Source organism: Saccostrea echinata, unplaced genomic scaffold (genome assembly GCF_033153115.1).
Source record: "Saccostrea echinata isolate AGI-Se365-2 ecotype Australia unplaced genomic scaffold, CSIRO_AGI_Sech_v1 ptg000012l, whole genome shotgun sequence".
Classification (NCBI taxonomy): domain Eukaryota; kingdom Metazoa; phylum Mollusca; class Bivalvia; order Ostreida; family Ostreidae; genus Saccostrea; species Saccostrea echinata.
The window spans coordinates 360,097-369,080 of record NW_026889761.1 but is presented as its reverse complement, the minus strand read 5'-3'; the positions used below and the strand labels follow the sequence as shown (position 1 = coordinate 369,080).

At 35.7% G+C, this 8,984-nt stretch overlaps 1 long non-coding RNA gene across 1 annotated transcript; it reads left to right on the top strand.

The window, feature by feature from the left end:
• The first annotated feature begins 5,640 nt into the window (after positions 1-5,640).
• LOC133185763 (uncharacterized) lies at positions 5,641-8,604 on the top strand. Its single transcript, XR_009720939.1, has 2 exons — positions 5,641-5,732; positions 8,341-8,604. It is a non-coding gene; the product is annotated as an uncharacterized LOC133185763 (long non-coding RNA).
• The last annotated feature ends 380 nt before the right edge of the window (positions 8,605-8,984 follow it).

Below are 8,984 nucleotides of genomic sequence, written 5' to 3'. Positions count from 1 at the left end.
CTGGTGCTATAAGTGTAATTATATGTCAAGAGGATCGATCCTTACAGATTCTGTCAACCCAGTAGACCACAATAATTGTCATAAAATGATAAGTTACAGAAAGCACAAAGGGAGGGGGGAAGTGATTTTTCTGTGCAGAAGCTGGTCAAAGTCCACATTACATATGAAGCTATTGTTCTGCAAGGCCTCTAATGTTGAGATTCAGAGAAGTGATATAATGTTTGTAATAGAATTAAGGCATTTCCCATCAGAAACACCCATCAACCCTTACAAAAAACCAATAGAAACTTACAAGCTTAAATCTGGTACCTGTTAGCGGTAGGTAACATTGAAATCTGGTACCTGTTAGCGGTAGGTAGCTTTAAAATATGGCACCTGTTAGCGGTAGGTAGCTTTGAAATCTGGTACCTGTTAGCGGTAGGTAGCTTTGAAATCTGGTACCTATTAGCGGTAGGTAGCTTTGAAATCTGGTACCTGTTAGAGGTAGGTAGCTTTGAAATCGGGTACCTGATAGAGGTAGGTAGCTTAGAAATTGGGTACCTGTTAGAGGTTGGTAGCTTAGAAATCGGGTACCTGATAGAGGTAGGTAGCTTAGAACCCGGACAATGAACATCATAACCATTACCTCTATAAGCCAGGCTCCAATCCAGCAAAGTTTGTTCTGCATTGCCACGCCAACTATGTATTGCCTGTCAGTGTTGGTCTCACAGGCAATGGCGTAAGCTTGTGAAGCATTGTAGCCTGGTTTTTTGCTGCTTCCAAAGGTTATAGAGTTGTAGCGTCCATCTATGGCGATGTCCAATTCCTCTGGATGCTCCTGACCTTTGTCCTGTTTAATGGCCTTGACCAGTTGTCTCTTCTCACCTATGTCTTTCTTATTCAGGGTAACAGTAGCTGCATTGACCTGGTTGCTGGTCCTTTGCATGGAACTTCATTTGGGAGGAGGAATGTCCAAGGCAGCCACCATTTCCCGACTGCGTCGATTCCCCATGGAGGTGTTCTGCAGGGCTAACTGAAAGTTCCAGTTAATGCTGGCAAGATTAGGACCTGGTTTATCTGAGGTAGGAATTTCCATGTATGGTTTATAGTAATTAGACTGAAAATTACATACCTTGCATGTAAGTCTTTTCTGCCATCCTAGCCCCCATTTCCTCTGTCCTGAATATTCCCATGCAAACAGGATAATCACAGTTTCTGGACTGGTTAAAGTGGCCCTTAGCTGCTTCATTGAACATTTCCAGTACCAATTTAATATCGAGAATACGGTTTCCCTCGTACTGACTACAGGTGTCCTCATCTTTCACTTCCTTGCAGGTATCAGGCCTGGGTGTAAGAGTTAGTGTCCTTGAGCAGTTTTGCTGGTCTTCAACTGGGAGTTGTCCTGCCTCAGTATCTGTTGTTTCTGGGATGCTGGATGGGGAAGTTTTAGCAGGTAAGTCTTGCTATCTAACCTTATGAGCTTTGATGTGATGTGTATTACCTGGTTTGAAGCCCCAGTTAGGATTTTTTCTTTTCTTTAGGTCACCTTTCATTGTTTCCTTGTACAATCAATACTTGGAAATGAAATTAATAAGGAATAGAACAATGTTTATATAGCAAGTTTTTAAAAGGTTTATACAATAATTTCTCTCTCTGACAATACCCTGTCAAAACAGACTCCCCTGGGGCTTTTTCAACAAATTACCTTTGTTAAAAACTTACAGCCAATCAGCTGCACATGGCCCCTCTTGACACTGTGTAAGATTGAGTGGGGATGGGGTTAGAATACTGTTTATTATGAATATCTAGTACACTTTTACTAGTAATATGATACATGGTTTGAAACATGAGGAAATGTACTATAAATGTGTACCCATTTTGTCACCCTCAGATTTCCACATTAAAATCTAAGTGACTTTATCTATCTTTTTTAAGGGAAAATTCAGTATGTAGATGTGGTACTTCCATATATACACAAGAAAGCTGCGGTGCCAGAGTTTATCATCATGAATTATTTCAACATGTGTAGTTATGTCACATTCCATTAAAAAGTTTTATTCATTATCTTCTTGTGTTCCCAAATTTTTATTTTCAAATTTCACATTCACTAAAATTTTCTTGTATTTCACAGAGTACCCCTCCTTAAAAAGTAGGTCAAATTTTACACATAGTTATGAATGGATTTTGCCAAAACTTGGTATTGTGATTTATTAATACCCAAGGTTTACAAAAATGGACATAAAAAAAATATGATTTTTTTGCTACCATATAATACAGAGTGTAAATGCGAAACTTTCAGCTGAAAAGCAGGTAGGGTTCATCAGAAGGTCTGTATCTCTGAGGGAAGGTGAACGGCCCCAGATCAGTTAGTGAATTTTTTCATTAGGGCATGCATTAATTTACAGGATGCTGGGTGTTTTATCCCCCTCGCTTGGGCCTGGGTTGGGGCTATATGGGTGCGGGTTAGGCCCAATTGTTGAAAAATTAAGCCAAAATCTGGGGAGGGGGGGGGGGAGTCCAGTGCATTTTTGGTACACATGCACTTAAATATGTATATTACATGTTATATGTTGACATATTTTTTAAGCTATGGGTAAATGAAATTCAGTTAATTAGCCTTCAAGAAACTGTCCCCATGCACTTATCTGTTTTCATTGACATTATGTATATTATAACCTACCCCTTCGGCACATGTTTGGCATTAAAAAAACTGTCCCCTTCCACGTAAACCTTAATTTCAATCTTTATTTGTTACATTGCATTCATTTAAAAAAAAACAAAAAAACATCCATTTTAACCTCTTGACATCGGTGCTTAGGACTACTGTATGGCAAGCCCTTTTACTATTTATTCGTAAAATAATTTTTTCTTTCAATAAGAGAGATATCTCTTTAGCTTAGAGAGATATCTCTTTAGCTTATAGAGATATCTCTTTAACTAAGAGAGATATCTCTTTGACCAAGAGAGATATCTCTTTGACTAAGAGAGATATCTTTATAACCTAGAGAGATATCGCTAAAAACAAAGGAGATATCTCTTTTTGCAAGAGAGATATCTCTTTTACTTAGAGAGATATCTTTTTAAGCTAGAGAGATATCTCTTAAAGGGAGAGAGATATCTCTTAAAGTTAGAGAGATATCTCTTTAACAACGTTAAAAGAGATATCTTTCTAAGTTAGAGAGATATCTCTTTAGATTTTCAAAAAGAGATATCTTTCTAAGTTAAAGAGATATCTCTCTTAATGAAAGAGATATCTCTTTTCAAGTTATCCTTAAAATGAAATAATTATTCCTCCCTTATAATACGAAAGCGAGGCTAGACACCACATGGCAGGAAGTGTAATGTTTGATGATCATATATACGGTAGATCTCTGCTTCTGGAATAGATTCAGCATGCCCAATCCCAGAATGAAGTATGTAGAAAGAAATGCTAAATCCCTTTTTTGAAACAACAAAAGGATATTGACTACTTTGTTGATAAACATGCTAAAGTCTTTATATTCAGGAAAACGAAAGTAGGCTAGCAATAATCTCAACTGCGATGGACCGAATTTTCTCAGCTTTTGAAATAACCAGCTGTTTCTAATTTTAAATCTAGACAACATTGAATTACTTGTAATATTTATTTAAGTTATATTGTAAAGTATAAAAGGTCAAATTTAAAGACTACTTTAATAAACATCCTCGTCGAAATCAAGTTGGAGAAATCGGGTGGGGGTCTATTCCGTTGAACAGTGAACTTTTGCTGAATATTTTTATCGGGCGTAATTAATGTTGTTTTGTGGGAAAAAAAGTGGGGAGATTTGCTCCCAGCCAACCACCAGCAATTCTACAATTAGCCCCATTAGGTTCTGATACTCATGGTTTTATGCACAGGTGCTTGGGGACAGCCCCCCCCCCCCCATCAGGCCCGTTGCAACGATTTCAAAGGGCGAAGGGGGGGGTAGCAACTTCTCAAAAAAAACATTAATGGCTCTCTGAATTATTTTGTATGATTTTTTAAAGCATTTGTTGATGTATAATGCTCTATAAAAATTCACAATTGATGTCTCTGGTATCTGATGTATCCCCCCCCCCCCCAAAATAACCTCTCTATTTATTTCATTGGTATATTTTTATACATAGCTTATTAATGCATTAATTGTGAATTTTTATAGTGCATTGTACATCAACATATATGCTTAAAAAATAAATCAAAAAATAACTCGGGAAGCCCAAAATTTTAGAGGGTTGGGGTGGGTTGTGTTCCTGTTCCCTTAAAGCACCTGTGGTTTAATTATGTACTACATTTTGTCTCTTGTCTTTTATACAATAAGCTGAACTCTGATTGATTGCAAAGATCAATAATATGTGCTAGTCATTATCCTTCCATAAATTGCACAAAAAATAACAAATTTAAATAAATTCAGTCTAAATAAAAGTAGATCTTCATTCCGCTCCAACAAGATTGCTACACATTGCGATCTAGTTGGGTCTAATTTTAATTTTTTCTGCTCTCACTAAAGGAAAGGGATCAAGACATTCTTTGATTTTGATGCAAATTCTGTTGTGTGAAATGGAAATAAAAATTATAATAATGGATTGCCAAGTCATAATTGCAACACTTTTTATGGAAATCTATAGCTTGAACTTGTTTTTTTTTTTTTTAGAAGTTTGAAAATTTGCCTTAGCAGAATAGAAATACTATCCTTGTCATCTGAAATGTAGGAGAATATAGGTACCCCTTAATCTTCAGAATTTTTATGCCCCCCCCATAAAATGGTCAGGGGGGGGATATAGTGTTACCCTGTTCCATCATTCTGTCATTCTGTCATCATTGAATTTCCGTTCATTATCTCGGCAACAGTTGTACACATTCAACTCAGATTTGATATATGGATACATCATAGGAATATGCAGGTCAAGTTTGAATTTGGTCATGGTATTGACAGTTATCCCCCTTGAACTTGGAAAAGATTTAAAAATTCTCAATTTCTAATCATTATCTTGGCCACAAATGTGCAATTTACAATTTGCAATTTGAAATTTTGGCTGTCTGCGGGGGCATTTGTGGTGTTACCACACACATCTAGTTTGTAAAATAAAATCCTTGCCCTTTGGTCTTTGTTTTCATTTCCCAGCAAAATTAATCTATCATGGTACATGTACATTCTCTGACAATTCCTCAGAATTTTTTTTTTTTATATTTTTGAAATCAAATATTTCTGAAATTAAGAAAAGTTTACAGTTCAGTGCAGTCATTTAGGGTACATACCAGTAATATTCCAAATCACTTCTCATTTAATTTTATTTAAATGCAAAAGGTGTAAATAATTTTATGCCAGAAATTGGCTGTTTGGTATTGACAGAAAGCAGTTTCAGTGACTATGACACAATTCATTGAGTATACCTTCCATAAAGTAACCATGACTGGGAGATTTTTTTTTATCTCTGATATAGTGTAAAACAGGCTCCGGGGCCATAAAACTTAGATGAGCTAACTTTTGATCTCAGTCTCACTTTTCCACTATATATTCCTTTTGTAAAAGTGAGACTGAGATCAAAAGTGAGCTCGTCTAAGTTTTATGGCCCTGGAGCCAGGTCACTTCAAATAATTTGTGTGTTGCAGGTTGAGACATCTGAGTTGTGTCTCCTCCTTTGTCATAATTAATTATGCCAGCTAGTGTAAAGCTGAGATTGATCAATGTACTCTAAGCTAACTTAGGACTGTGCTCTAGACCTGGTGTATTCCTAAGGGAATAGAGAGCCAACAGGTATTTATTCTTACTGATTGCATGACTAAATATTAACAAAATATATTAATCATATCTTAATGAATTCCATCTGTTCAACAATCTTTGATTTACCTCATTACTTAAAAAAAAAAATGTTACACAGAGGAATTGTCCATTACAGAAAGACAACTATAGTTGTAAGGGTCCAATCACTATGAATCAATTTCATTGAACATTTATATGGGAATGGGATATAACTCAGTCAACAATATTAGTTTTCTTTATAATGTCCTTAGCTTTCAAATTTTATACATGTTTGGCCACAGAAGGAAGACACATGAAGTTTATGAGATCACACAAAATAAGTTTGTTTGTTTGTAGACCATTCTGCATCATCACATTTATGGTGATGTGTTAAATACACATAAATAAATACATGTATAACTTTAATTCACTCTGTCTTACAAATTAAACCCTTCAATATTATATACAGAAGTAGTTGATGAAAGGTTGACACCTACATACACTGAAATGAACTTAAAATTTAAGAAATACCAGGTACATGTTCTAAGATTGAATTGTGCGTCTTTCAAGCTTGTTTACTTCCATTATGAATTAATAATTAAACCCTTAGTTTGGCCCTCTCTCACTTTCATATTTTTAGCTCACCTGAGCCGAAGGCTCAAGTGAGCTTTTCTGATCACATTTTGTCCATGGTCCGTCTGTAAACTTTTCACATTTTCAACTTCTTCTCCAGAACCACTAGGCCAATTTCAACCAAACTTGCCACAAAGTATCCTTGGGTAAAGGGGATTCAAATTTATTAAAATGAAGGGTCACACTTTCTTACAAGGGGAGATAATTATGAATTCATGAAAAATTAATGGCATCATTAAAAAATCTTCTCAAGAACCACTGTGCTTGAAAATATGAAACTTATGTGGAAGCATCCTCAGATAGTGTACATTCAAGTTTATTCAAATCAAGACCCTCGGGGGTCGGGTGGGGTCACAATGGGCGATCAAAGTTTTACATAGGAATATATTTGAAAAATCTTTAAAAATCTTCTTCTCAAGAATATATAGGAAAAATCTTTAAAAATCTTCTTCTCAAGAATATATAGGAAAATTCTTAAAAATTCTTCTTCTCAAGAACAGAAAGCCATGATTGGTCATATTTACATGGAAGCATCCTGAAGTAGTGTAGATTCAAGTTTGTTCAAATCATGACCCCTGGGGGTCAGGTGGGGCCACAATGGGCGATCAAAGTTTTACATAGGAATATGTAGGAAAAGTCTTTAAAAATCTTCTTCTCAAGAACAGCAAAGCCATGATTGGTCATATTTATATGGTATTATCTTCAGGAAGTGTAGATTAAAGTTTGTTCAGATCATGACCCCTGAGGGTCGGGTGGGGCCACAATGGGTGATCAAAGATTAACATAGGAATATATAGGAAAAATCTTTAAAAATCATATAGGAAAAATCTTTAAATATCTTCTTTTCAAGAACAGCAAAGCCATGATTGGTCATATTTACATGGAAGCATTCTCAGATAGTGTACATTCAAATTTGTTCAAATCATGATCCCTGGGGGTAGGGTGGGGCCACAATGGGCAATCAAAGTTTTACATAGGAATACATAGTAAAAATCTTTAAAAAAAACAATTTCTTAAGAACAGCAAAACCATGATTTGTCATATTTATATGGAAGTATTCTTAGATTAGTGTAGAATCAAGTTTGTTCAAACATGACCCCAGGGGGTCTGGTGTGGCCACAATGGGTGATCAAAGTTTTACATAGGAATATGTAGGAAAAATCTTTAAAAATCTTCTTCTCAAGAACAGCAAAGCCATGATTGGTCATATTTATATGGTATTATCTTCAGGAAGTGTAGATTAAAGTTTGTTCAGATCATGACCCCTGAGGGTCGGGTGGGGCCACAATGGGTGATCAAAGTTTAACATAGGAATATATAGGAAAAATCTTTAAAAATCTTCTTTTCAAGAACAGCAAAGCCATGATTGGTCATATTTACATGGAAGCATTCTCAGATAGTGTACATTCAAATTTGTTCAAATCATGATCCCTGGGGGTAGGGTGGGGCCACAATGGGCAATCAAAGTTTTACATAGGAATACATAGTAAAAATCTTTAAAAAAAAACAATTTCTTAAGAACAGCAAAACTATGATTTGTCATATTTATATGGAAGTATTCTTAGATTAGTGTAGAATCAAGTTTGTTCAAACATGACCCCTGGGGGTCGGGGTGTGGCCACAATGGGTGATCAAAGTTTTACATAGGAATACATTGGAAAAATCTTTAAAAATCTTCTACTCAAGAACAGCAAAGCCATGATTGGTCATATTTAAATGGAAGCATCCTCAGGTAATGTAGATTCAAATTTGTTCAATTCATAACCCCCCCCCCCCCCAAACCACTTTTATATTTAAACTTTTCAACCTTTCAAGACTAAACTGATTTCTGCTTTTTCCTAGCCATAGTGCTCAGGTGAGCAATGTGGCCCCTGGGCCTCTTGTTTTCAATTTTATATTATCCATTCCTTTATTTGCTTAGCTTGACATTGAATGATCAGTTACATTACTACATTTTGTTATATTTATTTTTGAAATAATAATTTCACAGGTGAATCACAAGAAGCAACTACCTAAACAAAGTTGAGAATCTGAGGGTATCCTACCAAACCTATCCTGTCCTGTTTGAAGAATTCCAGGCCAAGAAAAGTGATGCACAGACTTCTACACTCTCTGCACATTTAGTTGTTTTTAAATGTCTAAAATTGTTTGAAAAAGTTTAATTGCTTACTGGTACCGTGTATATGCATATATCCACATTTCAACAATGACAAAGCAATTTATTCCCAATTCAATAAAACAATGTATCAGTGTTTTCAATATCTTTATTTGAATTCAAGTGAAAAAGGTTATTACATGTACATACCAATGCTTGTTTTTAGCTCACCTGAGCTGAAAGCTCAAGTGAGCTTTTCTGATCACCCGTTATCCGTCATCCGTCCGTCTGTAAACTTTTCACATTTTCAACTTCTTCTCAAGAACCACTGGGCCAATTTTAACCAAATTTGGTACAAAGCATCCTTGAGTAAAGGGGAGGTTTAATTGTTAAAATAAAGGGCCAAACCCCCTTACAAGGGGAGATAATCAAGAAAAGACAAAAATAGGGTGGGGTCATTAAAAAATCTTCTTCTCAAGAACCTCTGGGCCAGAAAAGCTGAAACTTATGTGGAAGCATCCTGTGGTAGTGTAGATTCT